Genomic DNA, 18,320 nt, shown 5'->3' with positions numbered 1-18,320 from the left:
CTCTTTCCACAGCCAGCCCAGTCATCACCCACTTGGCTCATGAATGCAGCAGCCATGGTGGCAGGGGTGAAGGCAATGCACAGGCTCAGCAACACGCACTTCCACTCCCCAAGGCCAACCTGGCCGTGGCCACTGCTGAGTGCCCAACCTGCCAGCAGCAGAGACCAACACCTAGTCGTTGATACAGCACCATCCCCGAGGTGATCTGCTAGCTACTTTCCGGCCTGTTGACTATACTGGACAACTTCCATCACGGAAGGAGTACCATTTTGTTCTTCCTAGAATAGACACTTACTCTGGATACAGATTTGCCTTCCCTGCACACAGTGCTTCTGCAAGAACTACCATCAGTGGACTTGCAGAATACCTTACCCACTCCCATGGTATTATTCCACACTGAAATGCTTGACCAAGAACTCACTTCACACATTAAAAAAAAAAAAAAGAACTTCACAGCAAAAGAAGTGCAACAATAAGCCCACACTCATGGAATGTACTAGTCTTAACATGCTCCCCACCATCCTGAGGGAGCTGGTTGGATAGAACAGTGGAACGGCCCTGTGAAGACTCAGTTACAGTGCCAGCTAGGTGGCGATACCTCTCAGGGCTGCGGCCAGGTTCTCCAGGAGGCTGTATATGCTCTGAATCAGTGTCCAATATACAGTGCTGTTTCTCCCATAGCCAGGATTCACGGATCCAGGAATTGGGGTGGAAATGGGAGTGGTACCACTCACTCTAACCCCTAATGACCCACTAGCAAAGTTTTAGCTTCCTGTTCCTTTGACCTTATGCTCTGCTGGCCTACAGGTCTTAGTTCCAGAAGGAGGAATGCTTCCACTAAGAGATATAACAATGACTCCAATGAGCTGGAAGTTAAGAGAGCCACCCGGCCACTTTGGGCATCTCATGACTGAATCAACAGGCAAAGAAGGGAGTTACTATGCTGGCTGGAGTGATTGATCCTGGCTGCCAAGAGGAAATTGGACTATCCACGATGGAGGTAAGGAAGAATATGTGTGGAATACAGGAGATCCCTTAGACATCTCTTAGTATTACTGTGTCCTATGATTAAGGTCAATGGAAAAGTACAGTCCAACCCAGGCATGACTACTAATGGTGCAGACCCTTCAGGAATGAAGGTTTGGTCATCCTACAAGTAAAGAATGATGATGACCATCTCAGGTGCTTGTTGAAGGCAAAGGGAATACAGAATGGGTAGCGGGAGAAAGTAGTTATAAATACCAGCCACGTGGCCAGTTAGAGAAATGAGGATTGTAACTGTCATAGAGGATTTCCTCCTTATTTTGTTATGATTGTGTGGGAGTATCTTTGTCTTCTTTCCTCTCTTATTTCCTTATCGTGCAACACAAGATGTATTGACTTTAAATCATAATATTTAAGTATTGTTAATTCTACATCATACTGTTTACGTTAGAGGGTGACAAGGAGAGTAAACATCACTCAAGGACTTTACCTCCTCTTCTGAGGAAGGGGCTAGTGCATTTTCAGTTGTATGGAGAGTTGTGTTGTGTCAGGTGGAATTAAGCCTTTGTGTTTTTTTTGTTTTTTTTGTGGTACGCGGGCCTCTCACTGTCGTGGCCTCTCCCGTTGCAGAGCACAGGCTCCGGACGCGCAGGCTCAGCGGCCATGGCTCACGGGCCCAGCCTCTCCGCGGCATGTGGGATCTTCCCGGACCGGGGCACGAGCCCGCGTCCCCTGCATCGGCAGGCGGACTCTCAACCACTGCGCCACCAGGGAAGCCCAACCTTTGTTATTCTTTACTTGGAGATTAGTATGGTTTAAGGAGATATGTATGAGTGTCAACTTGACAGGGTGTGGACTTGTGATGGTTAATTTTATGTGTCAACTTGACTGGGCAACAGGGGTGCCCAGATAACTGGCTAAAAATTATTTCTGGGTGTGCCTGAAGGTGTTCCAAGAAGAGATTAGCATTTGAATCAGTGGACTGAGTAAAGAAGACAGCCCTCCCCAGCGTGGGTGGACCTATCAAATCCATTGAGAGCTGAATAGAACAAAAAGGTGGAGGAAGGCTGAGTCCACTCTCTACCTGACAACTTGAGTTTGGACATCAATCCTTTACTCTCAGCGCTCCTGGTTCTCAGGCCTCAGACTCAGCCTAGAATCTACACCATCAGCTTTCCGGGTCCCCTTGGCTCTGTTTCTCTGGAAGACACTGACTAATACACCCTCTTTAACAGCTCTCATGGAGAGTCTATGTGAAAGTAAAACCAACACAAAATACAAATTAAGAGATGGAAACAGATTTCTCGCGATGATCCATGAGTGCCTGGACCCAACTTGCCTGAGGTATTACACGCCCTGACTTTCTAGTACTATGAATCAGTACGTTCCTTTTCTTTCTCTTCAGCCACTTTTAGTTCAGTTTTCATCACTTGCACAGACAAATTGCAATACAATGAGAACACACCATTCTGAACCTATGTATTTCACTTAATGTATCGTTATCATATTTTCATATTATTAAAACTATTCTCCAACATTATTTTGTTTGGTATTATAGTTTTTTTTTTTTGTTTTTTTTTTTTTTGTGGTACGAGGGCCTCTCACTGTTGTGGCCTCTCCCGTTGCGGAGCACAGGCTCCGGACGCACAGGCTGAGCGGTCATGGCTCACAGGCCCAGCCGCTCTGCGGCATGTGGGATCTTCCTGGACCAGGGCACGAACCCGTGTCCCCTGCATCAGCAGGCAGACTCTCAACCACTGCGCCACCAGGGAAGCCCTATAGTTTATTTTTATCAAGCCCATAGTGGTGAACAGATACATTGTTATTAATTTTTCAATATTATAGATAACATTGATATTAATATCCTCATAGCTAAATGTTTGTGCCTATCATGATTGATTCCTGAAAATAAACTCCTAGAACTGGAACTTCTGGGCCAAAAGTTATGGAGGATACTAAGACTTTGTTACATATAGTAAAAGCGACCCCTCGAAAGGTGATGCCAATTTATTCTCACACCAGAAACATATGGGAATGCCTATTTCCTCCATCCACTGCCTACAGTGGGTAGGATCTTTCTTAAAATCTCTGCTAAGTTAATCACATACACACAAAAGCGATATCTCATTTTACTCTGCATTTCTTTACTGAGTTGTCTGCCTTGTATAGATTTTTCAGTATTGTGCTAGATTCAGTTTGTTAACATTTAGGAATCCTGCATCTATATTCTGAAACTGGTTCTTCTGGTATTCTATTTTCTCAGGCTTATCAGGCTTTTTTCTAGCTTTATAAAATAAGAAACACAGAGGTTTGAAGACGGACAAACCTGAGATGGAGTCTAAATTCCATGATTAGATGTATAACTTTGGGCAATTTAATCTTCCTAACCCTGAATAGGGGTGCCCACTGGGAAAGGAGCCAATTAAACCTCACAGAACCTGGAAAGGCTCAGCCCTTGGAGATTCTAGGTACCACAAAAACCGCAGGTGAGACATGAGGCTAAAATGAGGAGGCGCTTGGACATGTGTTACCGAGGGATCAGACCACTACCTTCCCTCATGTTCCATATTTGCAGGCTGGCACCTTCTGTACAAGAGACGGGAAGGTTACCTTATGAAGAAATGAGATGCTCCAGATGTGGGGAGACCAGGTAGAGTAGAGGAAGTGGGGTGAGGGATGGGACTGAACATAGGGAGATTAAGTGAAACTTAACACTGAACGGTGGGGACCCCAGTCCTTCCCCAACCAGCTTCTCGAATTGTGAGCAGCTCATAACAAAGCAGGAGACGGGGCAGTTCTTTTCTGCAGAAGGAAACTGCTCCAGAGGAAAGCCCTCCCTGCTCTAACACTTAAGGATATTCCCAATAACAGAGCCCTTTCACTTACCAGTTTCCCTGGGTGAGGTCCGTGTGTCCACAACCCTGCCCACGTACTCAGAGCTTCCAGAGTTATAATGCTGCACACCTGTGTGAAGAGATAGCCAAGAAACTAAGACATTTGAAGAGAAAACAAATACGAGAATTTTTATTTTTTATTATAATATTTTTATTATAACTTCTTAATTATATATAGTATATAATTATGTAACATAAATGTATTATAACTCATTCTTTTAACTTTACTATAATTTATATTACGACACTATAACAAAAAGAAATAGTCAACTGAAATAATTTAGGGGGAGAGGAGATACAGAATAAACCCTTTAAAACACCCCTCTTTATTTTTTTAATTAATTAATTAATTATATTTATTTTTAGCTGCGTTGGGTCTTCATTGCTGCGTGCAGGCTTTCTCTAGTTGCAGCGAGCGGGGGCCACTCTTCATCGCGGTGCGCGAGCCTCTCACTATCGCGGCCTCTCTTGTTGCAGAACGCAGGCTCCAGACACGCAGGCTCAGTAGTTGTGGCGCATGGGCTTAGTTGCTCCGCGGCATGTGGGATCTTCCCAGACCAGGGCTTAAACCTGTGTCCCCTGCATTGACAGGCAGATTCTCAACCACTGCGCCACCAGGGAAGCCCCTAAAACACCCTTCTTGACAGAGGTGAACACTTGTCCCCTTCTCCTGATATTTCTTTGATGAGGAAGAAAGTTAATCCATGCAAAAATGACATATCTCATTGGTAATTATGGGAAGATTAAAAGGGAACCCTTGACTCAGCTCCACCATTTTTTTCTTCTTGGGAGCCAGTGGGCCTACAGGGACCATGAGTTCTCCATCACTGCCCTCCAAACTTTTAGTTGTACAGAGAAGGGTGGAAGACTCAGTTTAGGACTGTGTTCTCTGATTACTATTGCTTTATAACAAGTTAACCCAAGGGAACTATACTCAGTTTTGTTTTGGCCACACCACGTGGCTTGTGAGATCTTTGACCAGGGATCGAACCTGGGCCCTTGGCAGTGAGAGCACAGGGTCCTAAACACTGGACCGCCAGGGAGTTCCCTATACTCAATATCTTATAATAACTTACAATGAAAAAGAACCTGAAAAAGAATATATATATAACTGAACCACTTTGCTGTATACTTGAAACTAACACAGAATTGTAAATTTACTAGACTTCAATAAAAATAAATAAATCGAATAAATATGAATATAAAGATGTGTATATGTATGTATGTATATATATAACAAGTTAACCCAAAACATAAAGGCTTAAAACAAACATTTTCTTTTGCTCCCAGATTCTGTGGGTCAGAGATCCAGACGGGGCCAGCAGAAAAGGCCCGTTTCCGCTGCATGACCCCTGGGGCCTCAGCTGGGAAGGCTCCAGGGCTGGAAGGCCTGACTGCTGGAGGCTGGATTCACATGGAGGCGCCTTCACTTCCATGTCTGGTGTATAAGGCTGACTGTCTGCTGAGACCTCCGCTTGGAGCTATTGATCGTAGCACCTACACGTAACCTCTCACTATGGCCTGGGCTCAGACTTCTTACCTTACAGCTCAGGGCTCCAAAACCAAGTGTTTAGCAAACAAGGTAGAAGCTGCAAGCATTTATTCTTGGCCTCAGGATTCACACATTCGTCATTTCCATCACACTCTATTGATTACAAGGGAGTTACAAACCCGCCGACGTTTGGGGAAAGGGAAAGACATAGATCCGCACCTTTCAAAGGATAGTCTCACAGAGTTTCTGGGTATCTTCTAAAAACTGCCTCAGGGCATAATCTTAAAGACCGTAACATCTGATGCAAGGGACAAAAACATTAAAGAAATAAATGAGGAGGGGCTTCCCTGGTGGTGCAGTGGTTAAGAATCGCCTACCAATACAGGGGACACGGGTTTGAGCCCTGGTCTGGGAAGATCCCACTTGCCGTGGAGCAACTAAGCCCGTGCACCACAACTACTAAGCCTGCGCTCTAGAGCCCAAGAGCCACAACTACTGAGCCCGCGTGCCACAACAACTGAAGCCCGTGCGCCTACAGCCCGTGCTCCGCAACAAGAGAAGCCACCGCAATGAAAAGCCCGCGCACCGCAACAAAGACCCAACGCAGCCAAAAATAAGTAAATAAATATTTTAAAAAAAGAAAGAGGTCTTCCCTGGTGGCGCAGTGGTTGAGAGTCCGCCTGCCGATGCAGGGGACACAGGTTCGTGCCCCGGTCTGGGAAGATCCCACATGCCGTGGAGCGGCTGGGCCCATAAGACATGGCCACTGAGCCTGCGCATCCGGAGCCTGTGCTCTGCAACGGGAGAGGCCACAACAGTGAGAGGCCCGCGTACCGCAAAAAAAAAAAAAAAAAAAAAAGGACTTACTCCTTTATAAAATAAATCATTGAATATATATATAGTGTTGACGCTGTGGCCTGAGCAGGAGTTGTGACATTTTTGGAACATGAATCGGTGAAACCTTCATGATGTTGCCGGCTTTACATGCCACTTTTTGATGTTGGGTGGAGACCACAAAACTGCTCACAGATTAGTGCTTTAGAGTGGATTTGTGGAAGAGAGGTTTAGAAAACCGCACTCAAAATACACCCCCCAAAACATACTGGTTAACTATTGTCACTGCCCACAAAAATGTTTCCAGATGCCAGGAACTATGGGAAATATAACAAATATTACTATGAAATTAACATAAGCTAGTTGGCCAGTGGACAGGTGCTCTCTACCTAGTGATGAAAAAGATTTGGAATATTATCTGTGAACAAATACAATTGGAATGGGAGAGGCCACACCCCAAAAAAGGAGACCTACTTCTTTTTTTATTGAAGTATGGTTGATTTACAATGTTGTGTTAATTTCTGCTGTACAGCAAAGTGATTCAGTTAAACATACATATATTCTTTTCCATTACGGTTTAATCACAGGATATTGAATATAGTTCCCTGTGCTATGCAGTAGGGCCTTGTTGTTTATCCATCCTATATATACTAGTTTGCATCTGTTAACCCCAAACTCCTAATCCTTCTCTCCCCCACCCTCCCTCCCCCTTGGCAACCACAAGTCTGTTCTCTATGTCTGTAGTCTATTTCTGTTTCGTAGATATGTTCATTTGTAAGAAGACCTACTTTAAAGTAGTTCCTCTAGGACAGCTGGTGGACAGAACTGCCTTGCCACCCCTCCTAAGCTTAGCAGGCAGGCACCAGGGCAAAACCTCACCACCGCCAAGCCCCCTCCAAAACCAAAACACAAACAAAAAACCCACCACTGTTGTCCAGAAAAAAAAAAAAAACAGAAAATTTCTACTTCCAGTTATATATAAGGGGGAAAAAAGAAATATTAAATAGTGAGCCAAAGTGAAAATATAAGGCCAGTCACTGGGCAGTCTTCCCATACCCAAATGCAGTGGCTTTTAAACTAACAGACTCACCCAGAGAGGTTCTAGAAATAGGGAAAAAGCCAGGAGATGCCAGGCTCCCACCCCTGAGAGGAGAAGGTCCCAGCAATTAAGAAAAGAGTACCATCTGGAAAAGGACCCTAGGAAGATAGTGAGAAATCCACATCCAAACTCACACAGATCCTGGGCTGCCTGGGGAGAACACCGCTCACAGGCTGGCACATTGTTTTAAGTCACTATCTCTTAGACCCAGATCACAGGCACCCAGGTGCTCCAGCCTACAGACTGTGTCACTGTCTTACCCCTTGCATTTTCCAGGATTCTTTATATCCATGTAACAGAAAGTCAGTTCAAAGTGGTTTTTAAAAAAGAAAAATCTCTCTTTGTGACTTCCCTGGTGGCACAGTGGTTAAGAATCCGCCTGCCAGTGCAGGGGACACAGGTTCGAGCCCTGGTCCGAGAAGATCCCACATGCCACGGAGCAACTAAGCCCATGCGCCACAACTACTGAAGCCCACGCCCTAGAGCCCATGCACCACAACAAAGAGTAGCCAGCCCCCAGTTGCCACAAGTAGAGAAAGCCCGCGTGCAGCAACAAAGACCCAATGCAGCCAAAAAAAAGGAAATGACAGGACTTCCCTGGCGGTCCAGTGTTTAGGACTCCATGCTTCCACTGCAGGGGGCATGGGTTTGATCCATGGTCGGGGAACTAAGATCCCGCATGCTGCGTGGTGCAGCCAAAAAGATAAAAAAGGAAAAGACATTGATGACATTGATTCGTTCCTGTAATTTGAAAAGTCAGGAGCAGTCATGTGGCTGGATCAAGGGGTTCAAACAGCATCATCAGGTCTCAGTCTCTCTCTCTCCCTCCACGACCCAGCTTTGCTTTCCTCTATGTTGGCTTTATTCTCTGTTAGGGTTTCTCTAAGTGGAGCACACTGCAGTCAACAGGCCTATAGTCTACAAGCTTGGGAGCCACGGTGGAAACACAGAGACTTCATTCTCTGCATTTCCATCCAAGTCCCAGAAGTAAGCATCTTTGGCTCTGATTGGCCCAGCTTGGGCCATGTGTCCACCTCTTAACCAATCACTGTCCAAGAGGATATGATACTCTCCTTGACTGGTGTTCAATGGGTCACTTATCAGTAGACAAGGATCAAAATCATTAGGCAACCTGAGATTCACCAGCAATCCATAGTTGATTAAGGGCAACAAGAGTCAACACACACACACACACACACACACACACACACACACACACAAAACACACACCCAGGAATCTCTGGCAGACTGAGCAGACTTTCAGATTTTGCTCTCCTCAAGATAATAATGACAAGTACTAACCCATTACACTTAAAAAGCTTCCCTGAGGAGTCTGGAGTTATTATGAGCTAATACATGCAAAAAAGCACTTAGAAGAATGACTGGCCCAAAGTAAATACTACAGAACTGTTAACTGTCATCGTGGAAGAAGGATCCTGGAGACGGAAAAACATCCTAATAGGCAGGGTGGAGGTAAAGAATAGTTTAATCTAAATATTGAAAGGAGGGACTTCCGTGGTGGTCCAGTGGTTGAGACTCCACACTTCCACCACAGGGGGCACAGGTTCGATCCCTGGTCTGGGAATAGGATTCCCTGGTCCGGGAATAGGATCCTGCATGCCATGCAGTGGTGTGGCCAAAAAAAAAAAAAAATTGAAAGGGGTGTAACCTAATTTTGTAACAAACTGGTAAAGCAGGATATATTGGTTAAACTACTTTTTGCTTCTTTGATCAGAGTTTAAGAATCACAAGACTGTTTTAAAATACCTCTTTGGTCATCGCTACTGGGGGATTTGGTAGAGAATAAATACACAATACTGATTACAAGATGATGAACTGATAGATGCTGGAGTCCACCCTCCTACAAGCAAACTCAACCCATAATGGAAATGAATCTGAAAAATACACACAAACACACCCCGAATCACTTTGCTGTATACCTGAAACTAACACAACATTGTAAATCAACTATAGTCCAATTTTTTTTAAAAAAAAGAATAAATAAAATAATGGATGATTAAGAAAAAATGTCAAATGGCTCCAGGGTGTGCATGGGGCAATCAGCACAGATCCCCAGAAAGGCTCAGAAATTAGAGTACCAATGATCCCTGAAGACAGGGGTGTAGGTAAGACTGAACACAGTAAGACTGATTGAAAATCTGTATGAGAAGCAAGCAAACGGCCCCCATTAATCCTGGGTTGGGTATGAGTGTACTGGGGGTCAAGTTAGCCAGAGAGCAATTTCTGGTGGCAGAAACAATTGCAAAAAAATTTCAGTGGACTTCCCTGTTGGCGCAATGGTTAAGAGTCCGCCTGCCAATGCAGGGGACATGGGTTCGAGCCCTGGTCCGGGAAGATCCCACATGCCATGGAGCAACTAAGCCCGTGAACCACAACTACTGAGCTAGTGTGCCACAACTACTGAAGCCCACGCCTAGAGCCTGTGCTCCGCAACAAGAGAAACCACCGCAATGAGAAGGCTGTGCACCACAACAACGAGTAGCCCCCGCTCCCCGCAACTAGAGAATGCTGGTGCTCAGCAACAAAGACCCATCGCAGCCAAAAATAATAAATAAATAAATTTATTAAAAAAAAATTTTTCAGAATATATGTAGATGCCTAATATTAAGTCTTACAACTGATCCTGTCTTTAAAATTTTAATATTTTGTTGATTATGGATTTTTTGCATTAATTTTGATTTTTTCAAATATTTCATTAAAATACTATTTACCTTGATTACCGGGTTTTGGAGTGCACCTTAAATGCTGCACTCAAGGTACGTGCCTCACTCACCTCACCCTAGTCCCTGCCCTGGCTACTGCCTTTTCAAACCCTCAGTACAAATCTGTTACATGGAACAGCTCTGGGTTAGTGATCACTTTATTTATTTATTTGTGTGTGTATTTGGCTGCGCCGTGTCTTAATTGCGGCATGCAGGATCTTTTAGTTACGACACGTGGGATCTATTCCCTGACCAGGTATGGTACCCAGACCCCCTGCACTGGGAGTGCAGTCTTAAGCACTGGACCACCGGTGAAGTCCCTAGTGATCGCTTTTTTTTTTTTTTTTTTTTGCGGTACGCGGGCCTCTCACTGTCGTGGCCTCTCCCGTTGCGGAGCACAGGCTCCGGACGCGCAGGCTCAGCGGCCATGGCTCACGGGACCAGCCGCTCCGCGGCATGTGGGATCTTCCTGGACCAGGGCACGAACCCGTGTCCCCTGCATCAGCAGGCGGACTCTCAACCACTGCGCCACCAGGGAAGCCCGTGATTGCTTTTAAATATGGTTCAGCACAGGGTAGAGCAAAGAGCTTCATCAGCAGTAGGTAAGACATGAAAATTATCTGGAAATCAGTGTGATTAAGAGATCTGAATACTACAGGATTATAAGGTAAACGTTAGAACAAAGAGCTTAGGCTGGTTTAGGGATGTTGGCAGGGATCCCACAGAAGGAGTAGAATTTGTGTACCCCTTGTACCCTCTGATGAACCCCACAACTCATTTGTCCCTTAACCTTTGTTTCTCTAAGATGGAGTGAGAAGTCCGAGACTCCATGGGTCTGGCCTTGCAGTTCAGTCCTGAAAAGAGAGGTCAGGGGTTGGAGATTGGATCCCTGAGAAACAGAGAATAGCAGTGGGGTCTGGAGGAAGGCCCAGGATTAACCTCTCAACCTCTTTACAGAAATGTTGAGAAGAGCCAGCTTCAGAACAAGTAAATCCAAGTAGTTTCAAGATGTCAATCTCATGGAAAGGGAATCTAGGAGGCCTTTCTTAACACCATGTTTACATAATATGCTAACCGGTAACATACAAGTGTGGGTTCATACCTGTTCTACCACTGATGTTGGGGAGATAAGAACGAGGGAGGGGCTCACGTCAGCCTCTGCCAGACGGAGCCTCAGAATAATGTTCTGGATGATTCCAGCCTTTGATTTGTCTTGCATCAGCAACCAAGCAGAGTACTGCTAGGGAAGTCACACCCCAAGTCATGTCTCTCTACCGTTTTTTCTATGATTGCCCCTTTACAAAGCCTTTAAGACACCTTTATTTCCTGATTGCTTTCTGCCCCTACGACATGAGATTTTAACACCTTGGTGTATCTGTTTGTGTATGTGGCCCTTCGAAGGGCCACACACCATTGTAATGTCTACAGTGGTGTGGCCCCACCCCCTGTGAGCATCCAGGATCTACAGCCAGTTCCTCCCCACGTTTTCTGGATTTTATTTCTTCCCTCGGGGTCTTCCCCTCAACACTTAACAATCCCATTCTCCGGCATCTCAACTTCTGCCTCTCATGGTGCCTACTGGTCACCCATCTCCAGCCATGGCCCCCTCTCTGTTTCCTTCCCGGCCTTATTTCTCAAAGGGCACACCACACTCTGATCTGCATTCTGCCTCTGTCTCTCTACCGAACCTGTTCTCCATAATATCATAAATGAACTCTGCGCCGCTCCCACACACATACTCTTCCACCCAGCAATCCCATGTAAAAGAAATCTTACCAGCACCTGCCTAGGAAATACCAAAACTGAATGCTGTTTTTCACCACAACTGTTTCTAACCAGCCGAAGATTTTAAATGGTTATGAATATTGAGTAACACTGCTATGCCCAATCCTTAGTGAACCTAACTTAAGACTCTCTTGGAATGATGGGACTTGTCTTCACCAACCGTGTACAAACCTGTGGACTCTCTCCGGTCTCTCCAGGGTACAAGCTTGCAACTTTTAATCAGCATAAACATTATGAACAGCCCCTTTCTAGCAGTTAGAAATCCCTGACTTATGCCCCTCCGTGAAAGAGTCAGTCAGTGTCTCCCCTGGTGGGTTCTTCTGCCTGACAAGAAAAGACACTCAGCTCTGTGGACTGCTTTTATCTATTCGTTTTATTTTGTTCTTGTTTTTGTTTTTTTTATTTGGTGGTATTTTATCCTTTGTACCTTTTCTTGTACTCAAACCCACAGAAATAAAACCACCAAGTACATAAGGATATAGATACAAACATGAGGGCTTCCCTGGTGGCGCAGTGGTTGGGAGTCCGCCTGCCGATGCAGGGGACACGGGTTTGTGCCCCGGTCTGGGAAGATCCCACGTGCCGCGGAGCGGCTGGGCCCGTGAGCCATGGCCGCTGAGCCTGTGCGTCCAGAGCCTGTGCTCCGCAACAGGAGAGCCACAACAGTGAGAGGCCCGCGTACCGCAAAAAAAAAAAAAAAAAAAAAAATACAAACATGCCCTCTGTAGCATGTATCATATGTCAGAAAAAGTGGAAACTGAATGATCATCAGCAGAGGAGTGGTTAAAACCACTGTGGAGCACCATGCAGCTGTTAAAAGAACGAGTCCAAGGAATTCCCTCCCTGGGGGTCCAGTAGTTAGGACTCCGAGCTTCCACTGCAGGGTCACAGGTTTGATCCCTGGTCGGGGAACTAAGATCCCACGTGCTGCACAGCACAGCAAAAAAAAAAAAAAAAAAAAAGAATGAGTCCAAGGTATAACTACTGAACTACAGAAATGTCCATGAAACAGATCTCTTAAGTGAGAAATGCAAGCTGCAGGGCAAAGTGTACAGTATGGCACAGATTTTTTAAACAACCAGAGCCAGCCACTCCTAGAAGTGTATTCATGATTGAAGATGATTCCATGAACCCACAGAAACTTGAGCAGACTCTTTGGGCTTGACTTGGGATCGGGGTGGCAGAGGTGGGAGGAAGAGTGGGAGAGGCAGCAAGGGGGCAAGGATCTGCCAGTTTTCTTCTCTCTGTAAGTACATAGCTCCCTGGGAGCAAGCCTTCTTTGACTCTCCTCTGAGTCTTAAGTGTCCCCTCTCCAGCACCCTTTGAGGTCCCACAAAGGCTCTCTCCTCCCCATCACACCCTCCCCATCTCCCACCCCTACCCCAATACTCCCTTGGTCGGCAGAGCTGGTGGATGAGGAGGACGGGGCAAACGGACCTCAAGGGCCCAAGACACTACCTGGTAGGAAAGAGAGTGAGACTGGAATTCTTTTTCACACTGTTTAATATTAAGTAAGTTATCTCTGAGAGACTGAGAAGGTTCTAACAGAGATCCAACAGGAGGAAAGAACCCTAAAGTTCCCAAAAGGGAAGCCTCTGCGAGCAAAGTCATCTGGTCAAATGGCCAGGCTCAATACCAGTGCCTAAAGGTTTAAGGGGCTGAGGCTGGACATGGCCCTGACCCAGGCCCCTGGCACCACAGTCACACTGGAGGACCCTGCCCAAACCTGTGTGAACTAAGACACGGGTCCCCAACTCCCGGGCCATGGACCAGTACCTGTCCGTGGCCTGTTAGGAACCAGGCCGCACAGCAGGGGGTGAGTGGTGGCTGGGTGTGGCTGGGCGAGCGAGCGAAGCTTCATGTCTATTTACAGCCACTCCCCATCGCTCGCATTATCGGCTGAGCTCCGTCTCCTGTCAGATCAGCAGCGGCATTAGATTCTCATAGGAGAGCAAACCCTACTGTGAACTGTGCATGCGAGGGATCTAGGTAGTGTGCTCCTTATGAGAATGTAATGCCTGATGATTGACGTGGAGCTGAGGCGGTGATGCTGGCGCTGGGGAGCAGCTGCAAATACAGATTATCCTTAGCAGAGAGGTTTGACTGCACAGAGACCATAATAGATCAATTGCTTGCAGACTCACTTCAAAACCCTATCAGTAGGGACTTCCCTGGTGGCGCAGTGGTTAAGAATCCGCCTGCCAATGCAGGGGACACGGGTTCGAGCCCTGGTCTGGGAAGATCCCACACGCCGCGGAGCAACTAAGCCTGTGCGCCACAACTACTGAGCCTGCGCTCTAGAGCCCGTGAGCCACAACTACTGAAGCCCGCATGCCACAACTACTGAGCCTGCGCTCTGGAGCCTGCAAGCCACAACGACTGAAGCCCACACACTGCAACGAAAGGTAGACCCCGCTCGCCGCAACTAGAGAAAGCCCGTGTGCAGCAACGAAGACCCAACGCAGCCAAAAATAAATAAAATAAATAAATTTAAAAAAAAAAAACCCTATCAGTAAGTAGCAAGTGAAAACAAGCTCAGGGCTCCCACTGATTCTGCATTATGGTGAGTTGTATAATTATTTCATTATATATTACAATGTAATAGTAATAGAAATATAGTGCACAATAAATGTAACGTGCTTGAATCATCCCGAAACCATCTCCCCCCCCCGCCACCCCGGTCCGTGGAAAAACTATCTTCCACGAAACCGGTCCCTGGTGCCAAAAAGCTTGGGGACTGCTGAACTAAGAGTTGGGAAGCCCGAGTGTGCATCACTGTTGTGGCCTAGGCAGTGGTCCCCGTGGCACTAGAAAATGACCCATCAGATTGTGTAGGAACAATGTGTCCCTAGTTCCACCAGTGAACAAAAACAGAAGCAAGTAACAATACTCAGAGCGGGGTCGGGGTGGGGAGTGCTGGGCTTCCTGCACATAGGGGCAGGGGGTACTCAAATTACTAAGTGGAAAAACATGTGATATGTCTACCTTGAAATCAGAGCCTATGTTTAGTTTAAAGTTACACAGTTTATAAAGCCGTGTTTGTATGTCCAATTTGTCCTCAAGGAACAAACACAAATTTCTCTAGCCCCGTGCTAAATATGGGCTCCAAACACTCATATAGCAGGGACAGTGGAGTTATCCTCGAGCCGACCTAAGTCTGAGCCACACTAGCACAGGAGAAAGGAAGGGGGTGAAATGATTCTTGTGTTTAGAACACTTTAACAAGACTTTTCGGCTATGAAATGCAAGGTCCGTCCCCCTCACCCACAGCCCCTGGGGTATAACCTAGTGAGAGAAGCTTTTTTTTTTTTTTTTTTTTTTTTTTTTTTTGTGGTACACGGGCCTTTCACTGTTGTGTCCTCTCCCGTTGCGGAGCACAGGCTCCAGACGCGCTCAGCGGCCATGGCTCACGGGCCTAGCCGCTCCGCGGCATGTGGGATCTTCCCAGACCGGGGCACGAACCTGTGTCCCCTGTATCGGCAGGCGGACTCTCAACCACTGCACCACCAGGGAAGCCCAACCTAGTGAGAGAAGCTTTGATCAAGAAGTTGAATCTGGGACTTCCCTGGTGGTCCAGTGGTTAAGACTCCATGCTTCCACTGTAGGGGGCACAGGTTCAATCCCTGGTTGGGGAAATAAGATCCTGCATACTGCAGGGCACGGCCAGAAAAAAAAAAAAAAAAAGCTATTAAACCGTTCTGCAAAGAGAGGTCATGGGAATGTGGGATGAAAAACAGGGCCCTGGAAGTCTAGAAGAAGAGGAGAGTATAGCTTTGGGGTGTACACATGCGCTTCCCTGCTGCAAAGGGCCCAGCAAAACCCAGCCCCTGGTCCTTCCTGTGGTAAACAGAAGAACAAAATGGTAATTTTACAGACCAATAAACATTTTAAAATAAGAGGCTTAATTCTCCCTGTTGAAAATAAGAGACTTCTCCCCCCACCCCTTTCTCAGAGCACTAACTTTAGAAAACTTGTAAGCTCTTTCTCTGCCTCTTTGAAATGTGTGTCTTTTTAGAAGCTAAATCAGCCTCGTGCAGCATTAGGATCCAGGGATGTCTCTCCCAAGGCCCTGGGAGCCATCTCTTCGAAATGGAAATATTAGGAGAGAGCGCGTCCCTATCTCCCAGTTCCTATGGGAGGGTAGGATCCTAACTGAGGTGGGCTTCTTGCTCCAAGTTGCAAAACTACCTCCTGTCATAAAGATACTTTGTTTTTCCTGCAATTAAGCCGATTAATAACACAAAGGATCACCAATTACCGTAAAGTTAGGATGAACGTGTGTGACAAATGGTGCTCTCAAGCCTCTTACTTGAGGACTAGTTACTGTTTATCTTGAGAACATGCGTGTAATGGCTGTATCTGTTTGGCTCTATAACAGGGTGGGATACTTTATCTCTACAATCTCTTAGCAGATGGCCTGTGGCGCACATCACATTCTGGTAATGCTTATTCAAATATAAAACTGTTTTCTTTCCTCCACTACCTTTGTGGAGAGGTTTTCCTGGGTTGGGAAATTTTGTTTTTAATTATATTCCCCAACATAATGCATGTGCTTAAAAAGAAAAGAAAAAAAAAAAAAAGTGGGAAGGTTTTGAGATGTAAGACCCCTAAATGGGACGGACATGGAAAACCAGTGGGGAGAGAGAGAGGAATTTCTAAGAGTGACGCTGACATTCAACTGAAAATTGTTTCCAAAATGTAAATAATAGCATAATAGCAGCATATACATACAGAGACTACTGTCAGGCATCGTTCTAAGTGTTTTACACATTAACTTAATTAGCTATGTAGTAGTTTGGATTACTGTTCTTAATTATTCACCCCCCACCCTGCCTCTGAGAACTCTCCAGTGGGCAGAAAAGGTATCACGGAACAGCAGAGAAGCAGGCTGAAGTTTGGACTGGTTTTGGAAGTAGGTATGATGCAAACTCTCTTTTCTAGCTAAAAGTGACCCTTGAAGGGCGTGTGTGGAAAGGCCAGATTCAGCTACTCCATAAGATGGGAATGTGAGCCACTCTATTCGGATATTACAAGATATCCCAAACTGGAGGACACTGGGGGCCAGCATATGGCAGACACCAGCCCTGAGCACTGAGGATGTAGTAAGCAGGAGTGGGCCCAGAAGATAAGAAGGGGAAGGGCACTCAGTAAGGATCAGACACTTCCATAAGGTTTGGAGGCTGGGAGGCAGGACTGGAATCCCTCATTCCCACCAATGACCAACATGTCAAGTCATTTTTGAGGGTCTGGCTCAAGAAAGCAGAATTACCTTGCCCTGGCCTAGCCCAGCTGCCAAACACACCCACTGTGAGCCAGATGCTTAGAATGACTTGGGTCAAGAAGACCTGGAGAGGGACCTGCAAGAGGCTTCCTGGGTGGGTGGTAAAGCCTGAGCCCTGAATCATCCTTCTGACATTTACAAAGTCCTTAACCAGCACTGGCCCCACCGCTGCTCCCTGGTTTCCTGCCCTGAGTGCCACAAAGGACCAGGAAATAGTGGGGGGGAGGGGGGAGGGGGGGCAGTGAGCCGTACAAAGACAAGAGGGAAGACGAAAGAAGTAGAACTTCATGACTAATAAAATCTTTACACCTAATTTTTTAGAAGGAAATTGAATTCTGGTGGGGAAAGCAGGCACCACGGTCAGTGAGGCCGGAATAAAAATTTACCTGGAACCTACAGAAGGGAAAGAGGCTGCATTCATTTGGAAGGGACAAAGTCCATGGTAACTGCGCACAGATGCTGGGTCCCCTAAGTGACTCCATACTGCGGCCTAACACCTGGTCCCTAACATTCTCAGCAGCCACTATGAAGGTTGGACAAAAGGAGGCTTTCACTGCCCTGCCTCAGTTGGGCTTCCCTCAGTATCTGGTGTGCCCAGGGTCCTAATCCAGCCATGTTTGAAATGAGGTTGGGGGTGGAGGTGAGGGGGCAAGTCTTTCAGCTGTTACTTTTCCAGGTTTTAGGCAGCCTGGGGCACCTCTGGTCATTTAATGAAGGACTGGGCTCAAATGAGGTATAAATCAGGAACTGAAGACTTACTGGGCTGCACTGGGTCCAGAGCAGGACATTCCGCATGGGCCCAGCACAGCCTAGCAGGCCGGCCTTCCAGGGCTCAGCCCATGGTCTTTCCCGGGTCCCAGCCCAGAAAAGCGGAGGCTTTCTCCTGCGTTTGGAAGACTGACTCAACCCCTCTTCCTCCTAGCTCTCCTAAAGGCCGGGAGACCTCAGGAAGTGTCCTCATCCTACTGCCTTCAACCCCGAGGCGCCTGGCCCCAGGCCTCCCCCGGAGGTCCAGAGAAACCCCGGGCGCTTCCATGCTCTCGGCCTCACCCAAGCGGAGGCCCCTTCATCGCCCCACAGCTCCACTCGGCCCGGGAGGGACGGCCCTTCCCCGCAACCGGCTCAGCGGCTCGCAGGTTCGGGCTAGTCTGGGGCGGGGACTGGGAGCGTCTGAAAGTGGTGAGGAGGGCGGGGACGCGGGCCTCTCTTTAAAGGCCCGGGACCTGAG

At 46.8% G+C, this 18,320-nt stretch overlaps 1 long non-coding RNA gene across 3 annotated transcripts in view; it reads right to left on the bottom strand.

The window, feature by feature from the left end:
- Positions 1 to 6,116, bottom strand: part of LOC141277400 (uncharacterized) — a 124,514-nt gene extending 118,398 nt beyond the window's left edge. For 2 of the 3 annotated variants that reach the window (XR_012328754.1, XR_012328756.1), the window contains exon 1: positions 3,871 to 6,116. This is a non-coding gene — a long non-coding RNA (uncharacterized lncRNA). The remainder of the gene's footprint in view (positions 1 to 3,870) is intronic. The other variant, XR_012328755.1, reaches the window with a different exon arrangement.
- Positions 6,117 to 18,320: the final 12,204 nt, after the last annotated feature.

Source organism: Tursiops truncatus, chromosome 20 (genome assembly GCF_011762595.2).
Source record: "Tursiops truncatus isolate mTurTru1 chromosome 20, mTurTru1.mat.Y, whole genome shotgun sequence".
NCBI classification, from domain to species: domain Eukaryota; kingdom Metazoa; phylum Chordata; class Mammalia; order Artiodactyla; family Delphinidae; genus Tursiops; species Tursiops truncatus.
The sequence above is the reverse complement of the archived record's forward strand: the minus strand, read 5'-3'. Positions and strand labels throughout refer to the sequence as shown.